This window comes from Netta rufina (genome assembly GCF_964035555.1).
Source record: "Netta rufina genome assembly, chromosome: 2".
Taxonomy (NCBI): Eukaryota; Metazoa; Chordata; class Aves; order Anseriformes; family Anatidae; genus Netta; species Netta rufina.
The window spans coordinates 26,164,866-26,185,331 of NC_140124.1; the positions used below are offsets into that span (position 1 = coordinate 26,164,866).

General features: G+C 41.7%; 1 protein-coding gene across 5 annotated transcripts in view; it reads left to right on the plus strand.

Annotated features, from left to right (window-relative positions):
• Positions 1-15,311: 15,311 nt before the first annotated feature.
• The window catches only part of DYNC1I1 (dynein cytoplasmic 1 intermediate chain 1), a 188,711-nt gene continuing 183,556 nt past the window's right edge, over positions 15,312-20,466 (plus strand). For all 5 annotated transcript variants that reach the window (XM_084281301.1, XM_084281305.1, XM_084281304.1 and 2 more), the window contains exons 1-2: positions 15,312-15,423; positions 15,900-15,972. The gene's annotated coding sequence lies outside the window, so the exon portion shown is untranslated. The remainder of the gene's footprint in view (positions 15,424-15,899; positions 15,973-20,466) is intronic.

Consider the following 20,466-nt stretch of genomic DNA (forward strand, 5'->3'; position numbering starts at 1 on the left):
CAACCAGTCAACCCCAAAGCAGCCAACCTGGTAAATCAACTCCCAAAAGCTTGGCAACCTTTATGCACTATTTATGCTCTTCTGGTGTGCCATATTCTTCTGGTGGACAGAGAAAAAGACTATCTTCCTGATCTGGAAAGCTTTATGATGAAAAGTTTTTGTGTCAGGAAAGGATGATGACTAGCTAGAAGTGACTTATCTTCATAGACGTGGTCAGATTTGATCTACCTGGGTAAACATTGGATTTCTGATGGTTTTTGTAAAACAGATTGGTAGGTTTTATTGTATGAATATAATATAATGTAACATAACTGACAGCACCTGACAGAATAAATGACAGAATAATATAACAAAAACAAAACAAAAACTACAAATTTTGAGCTACTATGGGCTACTGTGGGTTATGAGCAACATCCTTTGATGTAACAGGATGGTTTCTCCTGCTCAGGCTCTGTGCTGCTAAAGGTGAGGATGTATCCCTGTCTGTTCTGAGATCAGTAAAGTTTTCGAGGATATCAACTTTCTGTAAGAATTAAGCTCACAGAGCCTCCTTTGCCTGGCAGAATATTGGTGAGAACCGACCCTAGTTCTGCAAGGGATTTCATTGCAATTCTGCACCAAAGATTCAATGTGGCTAGGACAATGAGCATAATAGTATATTATTACCTAGTTTCCACACAACCAGGCTGTTAGCATTTGAGCTAAATATAGACATCGTTAGAGCCTGGATTACATCTGCTGCTTGACAGAAACCCAAAGCCACTAGCTCACATACATGGAAAATATTTAGTTTAAGAACAGTATGAAGGAGAGAAACACGGCTCAGACAAATCAGTTTGTCAGTAGCATGACAGTTATAGTTGTTGATCCTTTAAAAATAGCCTATTTAGGAAAAGCATGCAGCAACAAAACTGTATGGCATTCCTATTTTACCCTAGAAGAGAGTACATGTATGTTATATCACTCTGCAAGTGAACACAGTAAAATATAAAATGTTATTTACATGGACCTCTCCCCCTCCCTGTGTCTGACATCCTTGAAGATGCATTGTTTTTCTCACTGGGACACTGTCAGCATCTCCAGAACCCTGGACTCTTTTCCTGCTTTAGAGAGTAGCAGTTCCTGATCCATGCATTTGGCTGAGATCTTGGTGTGCATACATCACAGCATTAACATGCAGCTCAATTTGTGTTTTGGCATCTGTGCAGAGATGGTAAGGGAAAATATGAACGAGGTGCACACAAATAGATTATGCATTTAGGATTCAAAACAAGTCATTGTCAAACCTAATCTAGACCTGTGATCAAGTTATACCTGTTTTCTCTCTTAACGCAGTGAAATTCTCTAACATTTTGGGGGGGGAAAGGTTACTGAATTGAAAATGAAAATAATATTGTTCTTCTGAAATTATTCTATATATTTTCCATCTAAAATGTTCAAAGCTGTACCAGTCATCACTAACTGAAGGCCTATTCCTGTATTTAAACTGATACCAGCTGAGCAATTAACAGGGGGCAGTATTGCCACTAACTCTCTGTGTACCTTATGTAGAAATGGAAGGAAATGTTTTTAAAACTGACAAATGCATTTCATACGCCCCAGTTTCTAGGAACACAAAGCATCTTAAATGGACAACTGATCCTTCTTTCAGAATTACACTGAGCAGTCAGACTCCATTGTAACCCCAGTTTTAGGCATGGTGAAAATAATCATTAGCAAAGCTGCTGCAGAACATAAAGGCTTGTTTGTCTTGTCCCACAAAACTAAGTTCCTGCTAAGTGCTTTTAACTAGAGTTTACTCATGAAATGTGGAAAATCTTGGTGTGTGCTCTGTAAATATGATATATGTGGCTGTTAAAAGAACGTATGTTGTAGCCATTCTTGGTAAATAATCAGAGAGAAAACTTGGAATTTGGCTAAATCCTGAAGTTATTGTATTTTAATAAATAGAGAAGAAGCAACATTTTGAAAAAAAATATATATCCTTATTTTATATAGAGAGGAAAACTTTTTGAAACAGATATAATAACAGTAGATGAATTCTGGCTACTGTTCTTCAAGACATCCCACACCCAGACTTCTGTGGTGATGCAGGCAGGCTATCACGACAGCAAACCCAGCCTGGGTTAGATATACCCATGTGGAATCGTGTGAGCCCAAGGCTGATGCTTGCTGAGATCCTGACCTTTTTTTTCTTATTATGCTGATACTTTATTTTTCCTGGTTGCTTCTATTTTTCTGCCTTTTACATTCTTGAACTGTGTCACAAGATAAACAAAAAGCATCATATGAATCATATCATATCATATCATATCATATCATATCATATCATATCATTACATATGAACAACAGGCAGCTCTGCAGGGTGTGGAGAGGCTGTAATTTGCAGGTGATTTTTTTTTTTTTTCAAATTCTAGTGGAAGAATCTTTCTTTTTTCCTGGACATTTTCCCCAGTGTTTCCCTTATTAGTTGCAGGTCAGCTCATGTTTCTGATGGTGGCAGTAACGATTTAAAATAAAACAGGAACTCTTAGCTACAGCCCACATAGTATTAAAAATATGGTAGAAGGGGTTCAGTTGCAAGTCCCTTCACCCACAGACAAAGTGGTGTTGACCCCCATGTGATTAGGTAAAGGGAATCTGTGGCAGTTCTGTGGATCCTGTTCAAAGGACTGCCAAACCCATGCAAGTGAGTGATGTTAACAGAATAAATCGCATTGAATAATAGACTCAATATACAGGATAAAAATTAGACAGTAACATCTTCAGGATAATAATGATAATATATTGTTAATATGTTAAACACCTTTCTATTAGAAGCCATCTCTTAAGTTCCAAAGTTACAGGAAACATTACATACTTTTACTCACTAGGAAGGTCACTTATCTGTTGTGCAGTATGTAGTCCTGTTTTTTCCACCCAGTCAGATTATTTATATATGTTAAAATAAATGGAAAATTTTTATGGGAGACATTCAGCATTCATTATGACCAGACACTACTTGCTTTTGAAGAAGTATAGACAGTCTGCCAGATAATCACAAATAAGATGTTTATGGCAGAAGCAGCACAGCATGTAAACTCTGGTGTATACATTATGTTCTTCACTTCTGTTTTGCTAAAGGAATAGATAGGTCTTTTGTCAAAACAGGCTCATGTTCAGCTTGGTGTCCATCAGCATCCCCACATCCTATTTGCTTTCCAGCCAGGCAGCCCCTGGCAGGTCCTGGTGCCTGGGGTTATTCCTCCCCAGGTGCAGGACTCTGCACTTCTGGTTGAGCTGCACGAGGTTCCTGGCAGCCCATTTCTCCTGCCTGTCCAGGCCCCTCTGGATGGCAGCACGACCCCATGATGTATCCACACTGCTCCCAGCCTTGTGTCATCTGCAAACTCGCTGAGGGTACGTGCTGCCCCATCTTTCAGACCACTGGGGAAGACATTGAACAGGACTGGGGCCAGTATGGACCGTGGGGAACGCTGCAGGTTACTGGCCTCCAGCTAGACTTCACGATCAGTGGATCACCACCCTCTGAAATCACTTCAGCCAGTATTTTATTCCACCTTGCTGCCTGCTCATCCAGCCCATATTTCATCACCCTCTCTATGAGGATCTTATGGGAGGGAGTGTCAAAGAACTTACTGACATCTGGGTAGACAACATCCGCTGCTATCCCCTTGTTTTTATACTTTCTTTATACTTCTTTAACTTGTGGTCCCCTCACCATGATTGCCACAGTGGCAGAACTAAGTGCACTGTTATATAGTCTTCAAAAAAGTGACCTCTATATAGTCTCCAAATTGGGCCCTCTCAAAGACAGCACTTCATAGGAATTCCCAAGTATGACCGACATTAACAAGCGTACCGTCACCTGTAGGATCGTTGACAGTTCCACTGCAATTTTAAAGGCCTTCACTAAGAAGTGTAAGGCAATAGACAATATTAGCACTAAAGCCTTGAAGGTTGGGAGCAGGAATTTAAGCCACCTAACCTGTCGCTGTTGCAGAGTGAATTGTTGCTCTGCCACCTAGTGGCACCAAATCACTGGATAGCAGTAATTAATGCTATACGATACTCGCTTCGTGATGATTCTCACACTTCTAATCTTTCCTCACATTTGTTTCTTTTTTATGTGTTAAAAACTCTCTATAGTAAAAGAAGAGCAAACATCAATCAATGTCAAAGCCTTTATGTGTTCTTTATGAACACATTAATTCTGATGTGCTATGAGAAGCCTGAATAAATAGGAAGATCAAGAATACCAAATAACTGTATTTTACTAGCAGTGTATAAGACACCTCAAAGCACTGGTATTTGAACAAACACCAAACACAGAGGTGAGTAAGGAGACAAAATTCAGTGTTTTTGTATTAAGTCATTTAGGGATGGTTTTCTTATCTCCTAAATTAAACATAAAACTTAGAGCTTAAACAAGAATTGAAATGGACAAAAAAAATAAAAAAGTGAATGTTGACTTCTCCAATCACTGTTATGTCACATACATGCTCTACTCTGAAATGTGCCCATCCCCTGCCATCCACCTGTGATGTCTTCCTGAAACATATGATGGTTAATTATACAAAATATAGTGAAACTATTTCTCCCATAAGAATTAACATAATAGAAGGTATATGAGCATGGACTATAGAAATATTCATAATTTAAGTGCACAGGGCCAGAATTCATGGTTTGGGTGATGGACAGCAGGTTCATCAACTGGGTGAGATTCTGGCTTTTCAGGAGCTGGCACTGTGGATCATCGCTCACTTTCTGGAAGATCCCAAACACTTTGTATGGTGACTGAGCATACAACCACTTCCAACTATCAGCATTTATTGATCCTGACTTATCTGAAGAGGATGATGATTATGAAAATGTACGTTCCAGTGAGGTAGCAAGAACACTCACAAAAGAAGACTTAGATTGGGCATCTCTACAGGTAGAGATCACAGGACCTGAGAGAGGCTGAAGCTTTGGGTAGCAGAACCCAAAACATGTATCCAGGTATCCAGCCTAATGATATGCTGAAGTAGGCCCCAAATGCTTGCTATGAGAATGGCCATGCCAGACTGACCTCACAGCTTGAGAGTCACTTTGTACCTATCTCAGATGGTCTTCAAGGAAGGCGATTGTCTGAAATCAGTTCTGTGGAATGACAGTGGGATGTAATGCAAAAGCTTCTCCTTCAATGTGACACTTAGACAGTAATGCAATATATACCTTTGGTTTGAAGTTTTTCACAATGCACATTATATGGCCTCTGAGCAAGGAGGATTTTGGCACTGGTTTCAGTATGACCAGCATCAGTTCCTGTACACAGTCATAGGCCCTTGTGGTCTCGTCACTGCAGTGTTGCACTCTTACATGTCCCACGTTGCTCACTGAAAATTTTTGCAGTCTGTTTCAGTCTACCAGAGGTTTTGGGACAAGGATAGGGTACTTGCCAAATATGAAGAAAACCCATTAAAATAAAAATATGAAAGAACAGAACTGTCTCAGTATGCATTGAACTTAATTGAAATGGTGTTTCCTGTTCATACATAGAAAAGCCTTCTTTAGGTAAACAGGGAAGATATGATATAAAGCCTGTATTAATAAAGCAGAATATTAGCTGTCTTCCTTTAGGATAGTCAAAAAGAAAGTACATATATAGGATGAACCAGGGGAAAGCAGAGTAGCTGGTCATCCCCCCAAAAGAGATTTTTATTGATGGGAGAAAGATGACTGCATATTATCTAGACACATATACAGAAGTGTTTTTGTTTTTTGTCGTAGCCATGGTGAGAAAACCATGCTGGGGTGAGATAGATTCATCTTCCTAGCATGGAGTGTGACACACAGGTAATGGTTCTTCTTGCACAGTTTGATATTTTTTACAGATATTTACTTTTCTGTTAACTCTATGCCTGCTTTACAGTAATATCACAAGGATACTTTTAGAGGATGGGGGGAAAAGCAATACACCTTTATAAAACTATCTACTCTAATGAGTGGTTACAAACACAGAAGTTCCTCATTGTAATAATTCACAATACAACATCAGGTGTGTCTTTCTAGACCTTTATATGATTATTTTTTTCCTTTATAAACTTAACACAGGATTTCTTGGATGTTTAATAGCTGTGTGGCGGACAACTATAGCACCTTTGTAAACTCCTGTTTTACTCCTAAACTGATACAATACTTCTAACGTGATTCCATGTTATCATCATTTTGCCTTGGTGTACTTGTATTAATAGGACATGAATAAAAGCTGCCGCTGGTGAAAAGGACTTTACATGTGTACCGCACTGCAAAGCCTGACAGTTCATTTTCAAACACTCATTCCTGCTAATGAGTTACTACTCCTGGATGCTTTTGGAGAGGCATTAACAACATGTGCCAGAGCTGCCAGCTGCACTGCTGGGAAGTCATGAGACAGCAAGGAAGATCCAGGCAGCACGTATGGGCCGCAGGCAGCCGACAGGCAATTATGTAGGATCAGGTGTTAGAGAAAGCTCCGCACAGCAGGGGCAGCCCCAGGAAGAAGAGGCAAGGCTACCTGCCAACATAGAAAGGGGAAGGATTCCTGAGATGTGAGCTGGTGGCACATCATGGGCACTCTCCGAAATACATGGTCCTGAGGCTGGGACCACACAGGACTATGCAGGAACAGGCTGTGAGAACTGAAGTGCTTGTCTTATCCACTGCAAAGCATGCCTTTTGCCTACTCCATGAGGAAACAACCCTTTCTAGGAGAAGGATGGTGCGGTGGGGGGCCTCTGAATGACATAACTCTGGCAAGAACTCCCTTTCCTCCTCCACATTGGGCATCACAAACAGTTTGGGGTTGTCACATTCCCTACGTTGTGCTTACACAGCCCAGCAGGGAGCGTGGGTCCGTAGGTTTCCTACTACAGCACCTACATGGTGCTCTGCCCTGCTCTGCTCTGCTCTGCCTGCATCACAGGCAGCAGCCTGAGCTGGGACTGCATTGCAGCAGGCAGGGATTTGGTTCATTCTGCTAGGAACAAGTAATTTAATGCAACCAGGCTGTGCATTTTCTCTTCTTCTGCACAGACCGTTGTCAGATATCTAACAAGCTGTGTGGGAATATGGCCTGGGGGTGGACTCATGTAATTTGGCCATCACAGGCTCTGGCCACCTTGTAACAGTCTGAGGGAGGTAACAGACTTTTGTACACAGACCTCCACCTCCCTAATGCTCCCATCCTCTCCTTCATTTGCACTGTAGCAAAAATTTGCTTGCACCCTCCTACCAGCAAGCAGATTTCCACCAAAGAGAACTCTTCTTTAAAGATGACCTTGGTCTTAGCTTCTCAGTCAGCATCTCATCTTTTCCACTGTCGTCTGAAAATGCCGAATGTGCTGGAGATATCTCCTTTTTCTTGTGTGTATACACGGACATGGTTTCTTTTCTCCTTCTGTCACTCTCTTGACACCATTTGGGCTGTGCTAGAGGGATGCCTCAACTTGACATCGCAACATCCTCATCTCTAACCATGACCATCTCTTCCTTCACTGCTCAGAGAATGGTCTTTCTGTGATTGCTGTCATTTATTCTGAGAACTACCCTGGAGTGATCACCATCTCAGCTGCTGCAGTGCCTGCCAGCCCCTCCATCCTAAGGAAAGGCTTCCTCCATCACCACCACTCTTGCCCCAGGCACCTCGTTCTAGAGATGCCTTTTTGGTGCAGATGTAGTTACATTATGCATGCAGACAGCAGCTGGGCAGCCCTTGAAAGTGACACTGGGCATGAAATGCCTACCTCACGAGGGATGGATTAGAGGAGATGTGTCAGTTGCATATACATGAGAGTGGCATAGGCTTGCCTCAAACCAAAAATGTCTGAATCGAACTGCCCACCTAGCACAGACATCTCAACACGGGAGATGGACGTGTTATAAAATTGTGGGGAAGTAGTCAAGACGAATCATTGTCATGCACTGCAATGCCTGAAATGGCACTAGAAGTCTGCCCACTTTCAGTCACAAGTCATGCTCTCAACGTCCTGCAGTTTGAGAGATCCCAAATCACCTCACCTTCTTTATGCCGCTGACCTGCTGCTCTCTGCTCAGACACAAAGTGAGGACAGATAGCCTATTAATTTTGGCTACGTGGAGGCAGCTGCCTAATTCTGTACTGAAATGCATAAGTGATCTGATTTTCCAAAGAGCTGGGTATGAAGGCCACTTGTCTGCTGAATTTTAATTTGCACTGTCTTGGTGGAACACCCTGTGCTGCCATATCTTCTCCCTTAGGCTTCCTTACTAAGACGGTTACTGTGTCTGAAAGCTCATCACATTCAAGAACAATTTTCCCCAGCTCCTCCACTATTTATTTTTAGATTTAAATAAGAAAAAAAAAATAATCTACAACTCTAGATACTGGCAGCTATTTGGGATCAGAAGCAATGCAGAAATAATCACGCTCACACACAGCAACATTAAATTCCCTTAACCAAGCAGTGATTCAAAGCACTGAAACAAGCTCCACCCCAGAACTGTTTTATCATCCGTCCGCTTTTAAGAAGATTAAGCTGTTATATTTCTCTGCTGCTTTCATCTTCCCTCTGTGAGTGCCATCCAGGCCTCCAGGCAAGCATAGCTGCTTATCCTCATCAGGAGACTTCCAGTCAGGGAAAACAAGAGAGAGAGCAGAAAACACAGGCTTACTTGTTGAAAAGCAGTGGATATGTACGAGGAGAGCTATAAGACTATGCATATAAGCTGCATATAGCATAAACTCAGAGCTAGGACACTGCTTGAAAACTTTTGTCATGCACCAAAATATTGACAGCGTGGTCTAAAGAGATCCACATAACCACTATAACAGCCCCTATCATTGTTGTCTCTGCAGATGGGATATAAGGATACAATTTCCTATTAGTTTACACCAACTAGTCAATCCAATTCATGGTTAGAGCATAGTGGATAGGCTAGCAAAGGTGCCTTTCTTCACCAGAAATATGGATAAGAAATAAGGAGCATTTCAAAGATACATTAGAGAAACACCTTTTTTTTACGGATCTTCTCTCCAGAATGCATTTCTGCTTCTTTCAGTCATATGAATAATTTGCCACAAGTTTCAATTTGTTGTCAAAAGTACCACTTATTTAGTCTCATACACTTTAATGCATCTTCATGTTGTGTTAAATTAATGTAACACCTTACATGTGCCACAGATTTTACCTTTGGGTGGTACAGCTAAGCTTCAGGTTAATATTTAGTAGGTCTCTGGAATCGTATAAAGAAATGCACCGTCCTTTGATGTTTGTTGTTGGTTTTAATCAAACACAAAGGACTGGATTTTAAACCAAAGGTGGTATGGGGAAATTAGACAGGATTTTGCAAAAAGAAGCTAACTACTGCAAAGATCTCTAACCTCTGTAAATTCAGCCATTTCTTTTGCTCCCTTTGACCAAGTTCTTGAGTCATCAGGAACTTGACACAGACCCAAATGGAGTCATCTATTTAGTAGGGTTTTTTGTTTGTTTGTTTGTTTTAAATAGAGTAATTCAGTATATGTCTCCTAATCTACTCCTCCAGTCCCACTCCAAGCCTATTTCTCTTCAGGCCCTACATACAGAGCTCTGCAGCCCTCCTTTTGCAGCTTCCTCAGTAGTTCAGACAAGCAGTAACAAAACACTGTAAAACCCTTCAAACCTGAAGTCCTCTACAGGCCACTGAATTCCACTGGCAGGAAGCTCCGGGAAGTGGCTTGTAGAACCATCCAGTTCCTTCCCCAAATGCCTGGTTTGCAGCTGTGTTTCCAAACTCTTCCCAGTACACTGAACCTTTTCAAATAAAATCAATGAGTTGCATTATATGGCAAGCACTGTTATTTTAAAAGTCAGTAATAAAATTTCCAAAGGCTTTCTTCCTTGCATGCCATTTTCCTTCCTCAGTCAGAAGTGCAAAAACAGAAGCTGGGTAATGCTGTGTTTGAACGGGCAGGGTCTCAAACATGAACTCATGCCCGTGATTCCTATTTCAGATGTGCAGTACTGTTGAGTTTCAAGGAGACACAAAAAGGAGTATTTCTTGGATAATGATGGTTACCTTTTATGGAAGGAGTAGGATTCCATAGGATGAATTCCACCTTGAGAGCCAGGTTTAAGTCAGAGTCATACTGCTTGGTGTTGCTCTGCTGAGGTTTGATTCATTAATTTGCAGAAATGTACACCCAACTTCCAGCTAATTGCTGTTTTACTTACTGCTTATTATCATGTAACATTTATTCTACAGTTCACCAAGCTTTTCCAATCACATTTGACACATTAATCTACTAACTACTATATAGGTAGAATGACAGAAGAATTTAGTCTCATATACATAGCAAATATAAAGTGTACTACAATCACAATATATGGTTAACATTGTAAATGCAGTTAGTAGTTTTATTTTTTGAAACCAGGATGGAAAGAAGGGCACACTGATATTTCTCCTTCTCTTGACCCATAAAAGCGTTCCTTTGTAGAGTCCTACATTGGGCCATACATTGTCCTCCATTCAACTTTGTATCTCCACAGGCCAAAAATCTGGGAAATCTTCCAAGGTGAGGTGAGCCCATCCAAAGAGAAGTCAGGGCTGCAAAGTGCTAGTTGCATGAGCAGTCGGGATGAAGCTGTGGCTTTCTGAAAAAAACATTTCATACACGCATTTGTGTCAAATGCTGCTCCATCTGAGCGCAGACATGTTTTCCTCTCTTGTAAGTGTCACTGTGTTCTTAGTCCTCCTTCATTTGCTTTTCTGTAGCCTGAACAGCTGCAAAAACAAAATGAACTGTTGCAGCCTTGCTACTCCTACACCAAAGGCATCATGTGGGCCAGTGCAGTCAGGCTGATTTGTAAATCCTGAAACCAGTACTGCATATCTTCTAGGTGTCCCAGTTATGTACTAATGCTCCCACAAAACCTTGTTGAAACCATTGTTACCTGACATTCCAATTGATCTCTTCGGTGACAGTGTTGTATGAAAGTGAAGAACAAAACAGGAAAAGAGGCTTAGAAAAGAGTCTGACACAAAAATCATTGTTTCTAAGAGCACTCAGATGCAAGGTCTTTGAAAAGTAACATATGTCTGGACCCATGTGGAACTCACCCATTTGCCAGAGACATGGATACTGCATCTCTTATTTTGTCATTCCCTTCTGAAAAAGAGTTTGTCCTTTATAAGATACTTAAATGCTTTTTCATCTTTGAACATGTATCTGTGCAAAGATCTTGGAACTGGCAATCTACCAATAGCAAATCAACTGGCAGAGGAATTATTAAGTGTCTGTGTGCCAGATACCTTTAAATTCCTTGTTTATATGCTGCTATCTATTATGGATATTCAGACTATGTTGGTTTGCAGAAATTTCAGCCCAGGGCTCAGTGATCTGCCCAGAGAACTCTTTGTAGCAAACTGTTAAGAGAAGTTCTCCAGTGCCTTCTGCTTAAACAGCTTTTTCATAACTAACCAACCACTCGTATTTCTTCCAAGACCAACAACTGGTTCATCTGTGAAGTAAAGATTTCTAAGGCCATGCGTAATAGTGCCCTATAGTGACATTACTGCCATAACAATAAACCTGACTTCAGAAGTGATATTGCACATTTTTTCTGAAGCTTGCTTTGATTTTTTCATTCTGCCTTTTGATCCTTTGTTTAATCCACTGCCTTTGAGAAGCTGGAAGGCATTTTGTAACATCCCCTGTTATTTGCAGAACCCACGTGAGCACTATCATGCAAAGTGTCTGAAAAGTAGCGCCGTTTCCATTAAGCCTTAGAAATATCAGCTTTGAAATTAATTTTTAATCTTCCAGTGGCACAAACTTCCAAGAGGGTTTGCCTACTTCTGTTACTTTCTCTTATTCTGTTTTGTGAAGTAGCAGTTGCTGGTGCCTAAGGCAGGAAAATACAATGTACTGATAATTATTTGTCTCATATTGCATCGTAAATGGTTATTGGTTTGTCAGAGCAACTTATACCAATCTTCACTAATAACTTACAAGTGAACAATGCTATATAAAGTAACTTCCAGAAGAAATTATGTCAAATCATTTTCCCTTCAACTTCTTAAATCTAGGAATCAAATGTATTGCACTTATTAATGTCCACGGAAACCTCTACATTTTACTTGTGTATCTGTTAGACAGGAGAGGAGAAACAGGCAAATACTGTATTTTTGTAATTTTATCAATAGACTTTTTTGTTTTCCCACACCATCCATGGGCAGCGATGAGCTCCAAATTTCCCCTTAATCTCCAGTTTCCCTTCAGATGGCACCATGACTGCTGTGTGTACATGTACAACTGACCTCTGCTGGAGAGAAAGCAGCTTGTCAGATGTGAGTAATTGCTAACTGTTTTGCCCTCTGTTGATCTAATAATGCAATCTGAGGCTAAAATAACTACCTTCTGAATTCATAGAGCAAGAACTTTAAATTTAAAGTTTTGAAAATAATCTTAGCTTTGCCCTACTGCACATTCACCTGGTAATTAAGCCAGATACAAAATCACATAATGCCTGCTGGCAGAATATAATGAGTTGGATAATATTATGGATTTGTGTTTAATGGGAAAATGTAAAATTAGTACACATCCCATGCCGAACTGAAATGGCTGGATGTTTCTCATGAAGCTTTGTTAAAAAGATTTTATTGATCATAATGATATATATATATATATATATATTTTTATTATTTTTTTCTAATAAAGATTTTATCCCTCTTTTGTAAAATTAGTAATGGTATAATTTACCTCCCTAGAACAAGAAATCCACAAAAATGACAAGAGCTTGTGCTGTGGAAGGTTAGGGAAGACCTCATGAGAATGAGGTCAAAGAAAACAGAGCATTGCTTGTAGGAAAATTAGTTATTCCTTCAGATGGCTCTTTAACAAGACTGGTTGTATGTTTTTCTTATGTTCCCAAAGTTCGTAGATTCTGGGACCACCTACTAAAAATTTAGAGCTAGACTTGCTTACCTCCATCTCCTCAGAGTAGACAATTTCGAAGAGAAGTTGCATATTTTTTATACTACCCTCGCCACTGACATTCTTTCCAAACTCTTTTGTATGCAGTTTTCCATTACTCAATAAGCTTTGGACAAGATCTGTCATGTTTCATGAATAGTTTTGTTGTTGTTGTTGTTGTTGTTGTTTGTTTGTTTTTAATTTTTTTCTTTGACATTTCCATTTTGGTTCTTTGTTTTATACTTTAAAAAGAGTGGATCGCTCATGACAAATATTGCAAATTTTAAAAAATATAAAAATCATGTCCCATTTGACAAGTTCTTACAGTGCTTTTTAAAACGATTTCTAAGTGAGCTATTGGCAGAACATAAGATGCCATTACTGCAACAAAAATGTAGGACTTAACAATCCTTAAAGACTTATTTATCGTGTGTCAATAATACTTAATAATGTTATTTTAAATTTGTGGCTACTTAGTTTGAAATAGTTGAGAAAGTGTTACAAAAATGTAGGTTTTTGACCTTCATAGTCAAAAGGCAAGAGGACAGAGACACTGCACTCCTTTATGTTCAAAAAATGCTTGATATCATCCTACCATAGGATGGCATGATATGGTATATGACACCATGTTTTATGTATATGAGTCCAAGGAATCTTTGTATAAGAATCTATGTATAAGATATCATGTTAACAATAGTAAATCCCCACCTAGCATCATGGAGAACAAATCTGATTTGTTAATTCAGGAATACCAAATGACCCCAAAGCCCTCTTAGAAACCAGTCTTGAACACTTCAAATCAATCAGCTAAGTTTGCATGGAATTTGCAAATGACACAAAATCCAAAGAAACCTAGACAAATCTCAGGGGATTTATGCTAAAGCTGAAACTAAGACCAACACTTACAAAAGCAACCAGCACCTTCTGCAGCTCAGTTTTGAGTACCTGATTTTGAAAAGGCCTTATTTTCAGAAAGAGTGGCAAACTGCCCCAAACTTGAAATGTTTCAAAACATGTATTTAAAACCACAGACTTTTTCCATGTGCCCCAGCCTGCACAAGTAGAACATGTTGATCTTTAAGGAATCTTACAGGAGAGCAAGAAATGATTCTTTTCAGCTTCAACTCCAATTAAATTGATAAACAATTATTTCATCACCATGTCTTCATCTTCAATGGATGCTGTTGTTTCTCTTCAGGGCTCTTTGTTTCCTGGCCAGGTACAGTCCAGCTGGGTCTGAGAGGAACTGTATGTGATATGAACCCTTGATGGATTTTCAGTGGTCTGGATATACCACAATATTCTCAGAACAGGTCCTAGACCTGGAATGACAGTGGTTGGAGTTAGTGCTTCCCACCAAAGTTAACCAAATGTGGCTCAAGGGACACATCTCAGAATGATACATCTCTGACCAGAGGGCTGGATATCAGTGAGACATATGTCCTGCATATTTTTTAAAGAGCAATCCAAGTACCAACAGGCACATGTTTTCCTGTGGTGTGAGGGCAACATATTTGTGTGTTGGAAGAGGAAGTGGGAGGCTGGGTCAAGAAAATGGATGTACCTGTGCTGGGAGAGGAGCTGGCATACTGCTAGAAGGAGCTTGGCTCTCCTTTCTGGTCCCTGTTCCCTCAGGAACACCGTGAGGAATCAGGGCCAAAAGGAAACCTCCACTGTTGGTCAGCCATGCCCTCATCTATCTGTGAAAGATGGGGAGCATCCACCTGCTCTGGAGCTCTCCCCTTGGTTCCCCAGATGGACAGGGCTTTGGTGGGACCTCCCTGCTGCCACAATATCTGGCCAGGCTGTGATGGGGTTGATGGCCAGGCCACCACGGAGATGATGTTGAGCTGGCTGTGGGGTAGCAATTAGGGGACTGACATCTAGACTGCTTTGAAGGTGGTGGCTAATCAGGTGGCTAATTAGGTGAGTGTGGAGGTGCTGGCCAGGCTGGCGTGGGGGACACTGAGGCAGCCGTGGGGATGATGCTTAAGGTCCTGAGGGGACAATGGCGAGGCCACTGCAGGGCTGGCAGCTGGGCTGCCGTGGTGCACCCAGGCGGGGTTGACACCCGAGGGGAGCTGCTGGTGGCCAGGAGGGGCTCGGGGCTTGCCCCGACTCACGGGGCTCCGGGTCTGGGGGGCTGGCGAGTGCTGGCCGGGGGCCATCAGCCAGGGCCACCACCTGCCCCCACTGCCCCGCCCCGCTCGCCCCGGCGGCGACAACGACAATGACGACGACAACGACAACGACAGGGGGTGTCGCTGCCGGGGGCGCGCAGGAGGAGGAAGAGGAGGAGGAGGCGGGAGGAGGAAGGCGGCAGCGCTCGGGAGGAGCCTGTCCAGCGTGAGACAGCACATTCAGCCCGCGGTCCTGCTGCGGGAGCGGGCGGCACCGCGCTTCGCCGAGGAGGAGGAGGAGGAGGAGGAGGAGGAAGAGGCAGCGGCCATTTGGGCGGCTGGCAGAGGTGAGGCACGGCCGGGGGCTGCGGGGGGAGCCGGGGGGGGCCGGGGGGAGCCTCGGTGCTGCCTCCTCGCAGGGTGCCGGGAGGCCGGCACCCGCTGCGGGAGATGGCCGAGGTGAGGCCGGGCGGCTGCAGCGGCAGGGAGGGCCGCCGGCACCCCGCACCTGCACCGGCACCGGCCCTGGTCCTGATCCCAGTCCTGGTCTTGGTCCTGATCCCGATCCCGATTCCGATCCCGATCCCGGTCCCGGTCCCGGTCCCGGTCCCGGTCCCGATCCCAGACCGCCCGGAGGGCAGCCGCAGTCTTTAAACCTCCCTGCCTGTGCCTCAGCACCGAGGAGGTTAAAGAAGAAGAAGACACCCCCCTCCCCCCCAAAAAACAACAACAACAACAACAACAACAACAACAACAACAAAACAACTTTCCCATCTTTATTTTTTTCATAAATATACCTAATTTTATTTTATTTTTTTTGCAGTGTGAGCAACAGAGGGTTTGCCGAAGTCTGCAGCGACAGCAGATGGAGAATTAGATCGTTTCCAGCTCCAAAGGTAATTCCCTGAAAGGGTGAGAGGCCTTTTTTTTTGCTAGTGCTTGGAATACATTTTCAAAAGGATGTTGTTACAGTCACATCCCCCGGGAATGCCTCTGGGTCAGCAAAAGCGTAAGGCCCCTAGATATTCCCCAGACAAAGCCCTTGTTTCATTGACCAGAACAAAGTGTGGTTCTCCATCAATATTAGCATTGGCAAAAAGTAAAAATTTCAGCTGTAACTACATAAAAAATAAGGATCCTAAACAGACTGAGCAATGTAACCTGCTGTTATATGGGGAATGAAATGGAAAGACCTGATGTGAAGTCAGCACGTGGCTTTGGCACTGCACCTAGTAATTTATCCTGACATAGAGTTTTGTCAGCTCTTCGTTTCTGCATAAGGCCATTGAATTACCTCTGAAATTACTATAAATATTACAAAGCACGGTGCTGCAAAATCTGTTTTCAGAATGGAAATCCAAATTGTGCATCTATCTCCTGATAGATGGTGTTATCAGAGCCTCTGGGAGGAATTTCACTGCTGTTGCCACTGATGTGATTTGGTAAAGTGCCTCATTTGTTCTTGTTACGTTAATGGGAAGAAGTTTTGTGTTTTGCTTTCTGATTTTCTTAAGTTCCTCTTTCCACCTGCTTTCCACTTCAGAGGATATCTCTAGTGGGAGTCTCCACTACAAGGGTGGATAAAATTCCTTCAGTAATTTCTATGTAGTGTTTCTCAGCAAGAATGGCTTTCTTCAGCATGATTGTATTCATTCCCTGCCTTGGAGCTGCACCCAGGTCTTTGTCCCTGGGAGTGCTTCATGTCATAATCATCAGGTGCTCCATGTTGTCTTCCTAGAAACATCAATTTATAGTCCATGAAAATACAAAACGCGTTGCACCTTCCACTCCTCCTCTGTGCACAGACTGTTCTGGGCATTGCGTTTTGCTATCCTCTTCCTTGATTCTTGAAAGACTTATGATGTGCTTACACGATACCAGATAAGTGAAGGTGCAAGAGATTGTTTAGGGTTGGATTAGTGAGATTTTTCCTAGCTTTAAACACCTCTACCTCACGTTAGTCTACCCTAAAACTACAATTACTGCAGTGCCTTCTTATCCGCAATTTAAGAGGAGAATCTTCCTTAAGGGAGCAGTGGTAAACCACACCCTACACAAGCAGCGATTATTGAGAATTTGGAAATCTGTTTACTCAAATGACATTCAAGCAAACGCTTTTTTTGTACCCTGCAGGTCCCAAATTAAGAAGCTGACCTTCCAGCTTTTTCTGTAGAAGAAAGGACAGTGTGCTACAGCCCTTCAGTAGCATTTTTTTTCATTATTGAAATGCATTTGTTTGTTTTCCAGTTTGTGTTTTTCCAGCGTCAGCTTCCTGGTTCCTTTTATGTTGTCTCGCATAGATAAAAGGCTTGGTTTAGCAGCTGTCTTTAGTGCAGCTACTCTAAGTGATGCACCAAGAACTTAGCTGCTTTGATTTCAAGGAAATTAACAGATCAGGTTTGCTGTTTCTTCTTTTCTTTTGTAAGACAGATTTCCACAATCATTCCTTGCTGCTATCGGTTTTCCAGTCTGGAAGAAGAGAGGGAGGGAATATTGGATAGAGCTGGATGCAATGTGCTGCGGCAGAGGTCTCACCATTGCAGTGGACTGGGATGAGAGGGAAAGAGATAAGGGAGCAAACTAGGAAAAGATGAGGTTATAGAAAGAAAGAGTATGTATGCTGTTTTTCAGAGCCTTACCAATTTATACTAATGATTCAAGTAATTAGGTGGAATCTTTCAGCTCCTCAAACTTGACTTCCTCTCACAGAGATTTAAAATGTGTTCACGGTCTCTCTTTAGGACTGCTCAGGCTTATTAACTAGTGCTACGTTTCAAGAGCCTCGTTGAGCTCCTTTGGCATGGTTTGACTAACAACAGAAATAGTAATTAGGAATCTTTCAGAGTCTCATGTCTACTGCCAACGTGAGCTGCTACTTGGAGGTGATGGTGGGTTCTTAAATGTAAGATCCTTGCTGTCCTACCCCTGGGCTGTAATTTCTAGGGAAGTTAGAGAGGGCAAACACTGAAGTCCCCACTGAGGTGCATGGGGATATTCATATCTGCAGAAGTGTGATCTCAGTCTTTCTGCAGCCACAGCTAGACATTGTGCAATGCTCTTCTTATATTTTTGTGTTTTCATTTAAAAAAACCTTAAATGAAACAAACCACGATGACCGTAGATGTAGTTTGTGTATATAAAAGGGACATTTTCCAGCAGGAATACTGATGGAGTGTGCTGGCAAAGTGCCCTTAGTACAGATGCATCTTGAATTAATAAAATAGCGCTTTTGCCAGTGGAGCTTATTTTAGTTCATCTGAGCAACACAGGTTATACAGGTGAGCACACATTTATATATCTGTAAGGAAGCTTGCTTTCCAGATGAGTGACTGTATGGTCTTCCACTCAGCTGACCTATATAAGCAGGGAGGAATGGTAATACAGAAATGACATGCTTAAAAACAGAAAATTTGAAAAATCTGGGGAAAAAAAGCATCTGAAAATCTGCAATGGCAGCCTGAGGGAGACACTGTCTCCCTCTGAGTCTCGTATAGACAATATGTCCGTTTTGCTACCTGGTAATCAGCCATCTAAAACCATGCTAGCTCTTTTTAGGCAAACATGACATAGGGAGCTGCTGTTCACTTGGCCATCTGCAAGCACTCAAAATAAGGCACTACACAGTATACATGAGCCTGCTCCTCCAGTACTGTTCATTTTAGGTGGCGTAATCTTGCCAACTTCTGTGAGGAATGGCTACTTCCAGGCAGACGGCAGGAGATTCAGGAAGACGTGAAGCAGACTGATGTGTAGGTCTCACGGAGACAAGGCATCTCTCACCACCTGCGAGAGCTATGATGGCCTTGCCTCCAGAGTGATGCCAGGAGACAGCAATGTACGTTGTTTGAAGACCATGAGGCATCTCCAAATTCTTACTGAAGTCAAAAAGAGTTTATGCATAGATTTAACAGTTTTTGGATGAGGTTTTGTGTAAATTCTGCCTTGACCTGCATGCTAATACTTGTGTTACCTGATGATTAAACACTGCTCAGATGACTTGTGATTCTTGGCTGTTAATCTTTAAATACATGTTATTCTATTTTCATATTTAACACTGCTGCCATACCTGCAGATCAGTTTGCCTGATCTGGAGAGACTAGGGTATATTGTCCTGAGGTACAAACTTCCCTGAAGTCCTTACGGACCCAGTTCAGTCCTACGCTATATCTTCCCCGGGTGTTTGCTGGCTGACCCTGTTTTGCCCTAGAGTATTTATTGAGTAATTCAGCAGCCGAAGAAGGCTCATTTACTGCCACTCAGCAGGAAATGGTAACACAGGCAATCTTTGAAGGATGTAGCATTTTGTTTCCATTGATATCTTCTCCTTTTTAGATTTCTTTTCCTTCTTGCTGATACTAATGTCGCATTCCCTCCTCACTGGTCTTCCCTTCTCTTTTGTCTTCTCTCCCTAGGACAGAACTGGTTTTAGTTCCTCTTTTTTTCATTTTTTCTTTTTTTTTTTTTTTTTTTTCCTTCCTTCTGTGGTGTAGTAGGAGTAATTCCAAATCTTGCTCTTCATTTATTTATCCTCATTTTTCACTTTGGTCCAGGAGAAAGACATGGAGGGTTCTGTGTTCAAACAAGGGGGAGTTTTACTGCAATGATACAAAACTGCCTAATATGACTAAATATAAATAAGGATATATAAGGATATATGGATCTATGTGTCTTCAAGCCTGTTGTAATGCATGATTTGAATATTTTCAGGCTGAATCTTACAGAAAAAGCTGTCCCCTGGACTCTGCTTTGTTACTATTTAGAGTGAATCATTGGAGGTCCTATACTGCATGCAGGGAAAGTATGGATCTCTCTTGCTTTAAACTGTTTAGCCCTTCTGCTCTGTATCCATTAACACAGATCTTAGCTTTTAAAGGGCAGAGACAGTGGTATTAAATCCATACTATTCAAGGCATGTCCTTGTTTCATGTTTTGCACATTAGGCCACCGCTGTTAGGATTGGAGTGGTTACCAGGTCACTTGGTAATTGGGGCAAAGACATTTCAAATGATTGCTATTGTACATTTTGAGAAATTAAAATATTTAACAAAACAGGGTCAAATTAAAAACCAAACAAAAGAGACTGCTATCTAGGATGGCTCCTAGTGTTTGAAGCTGTCCATGCTGGTTTAAAGAGTGAGCATTTAACAGGTTCTCTTCTCTGACTCTCATAGTGCAGACAAAGTCGGGGAATTATCTAACCTCATGTGACTACCTTCATAATGCATGTTTGTCTTCTCTTTGAGCAATAAAAGCAAATCACCATTTTCACTAATCACACTATTCAAAGTTGTATGACATTGTATTTCTTTTGCAAGTTTGTTTCTAGTTACATTTTGAGCAGCTGATGAACCAGATAGTTTTTTTTTTTTGTATCATAATCCTAAAGGATT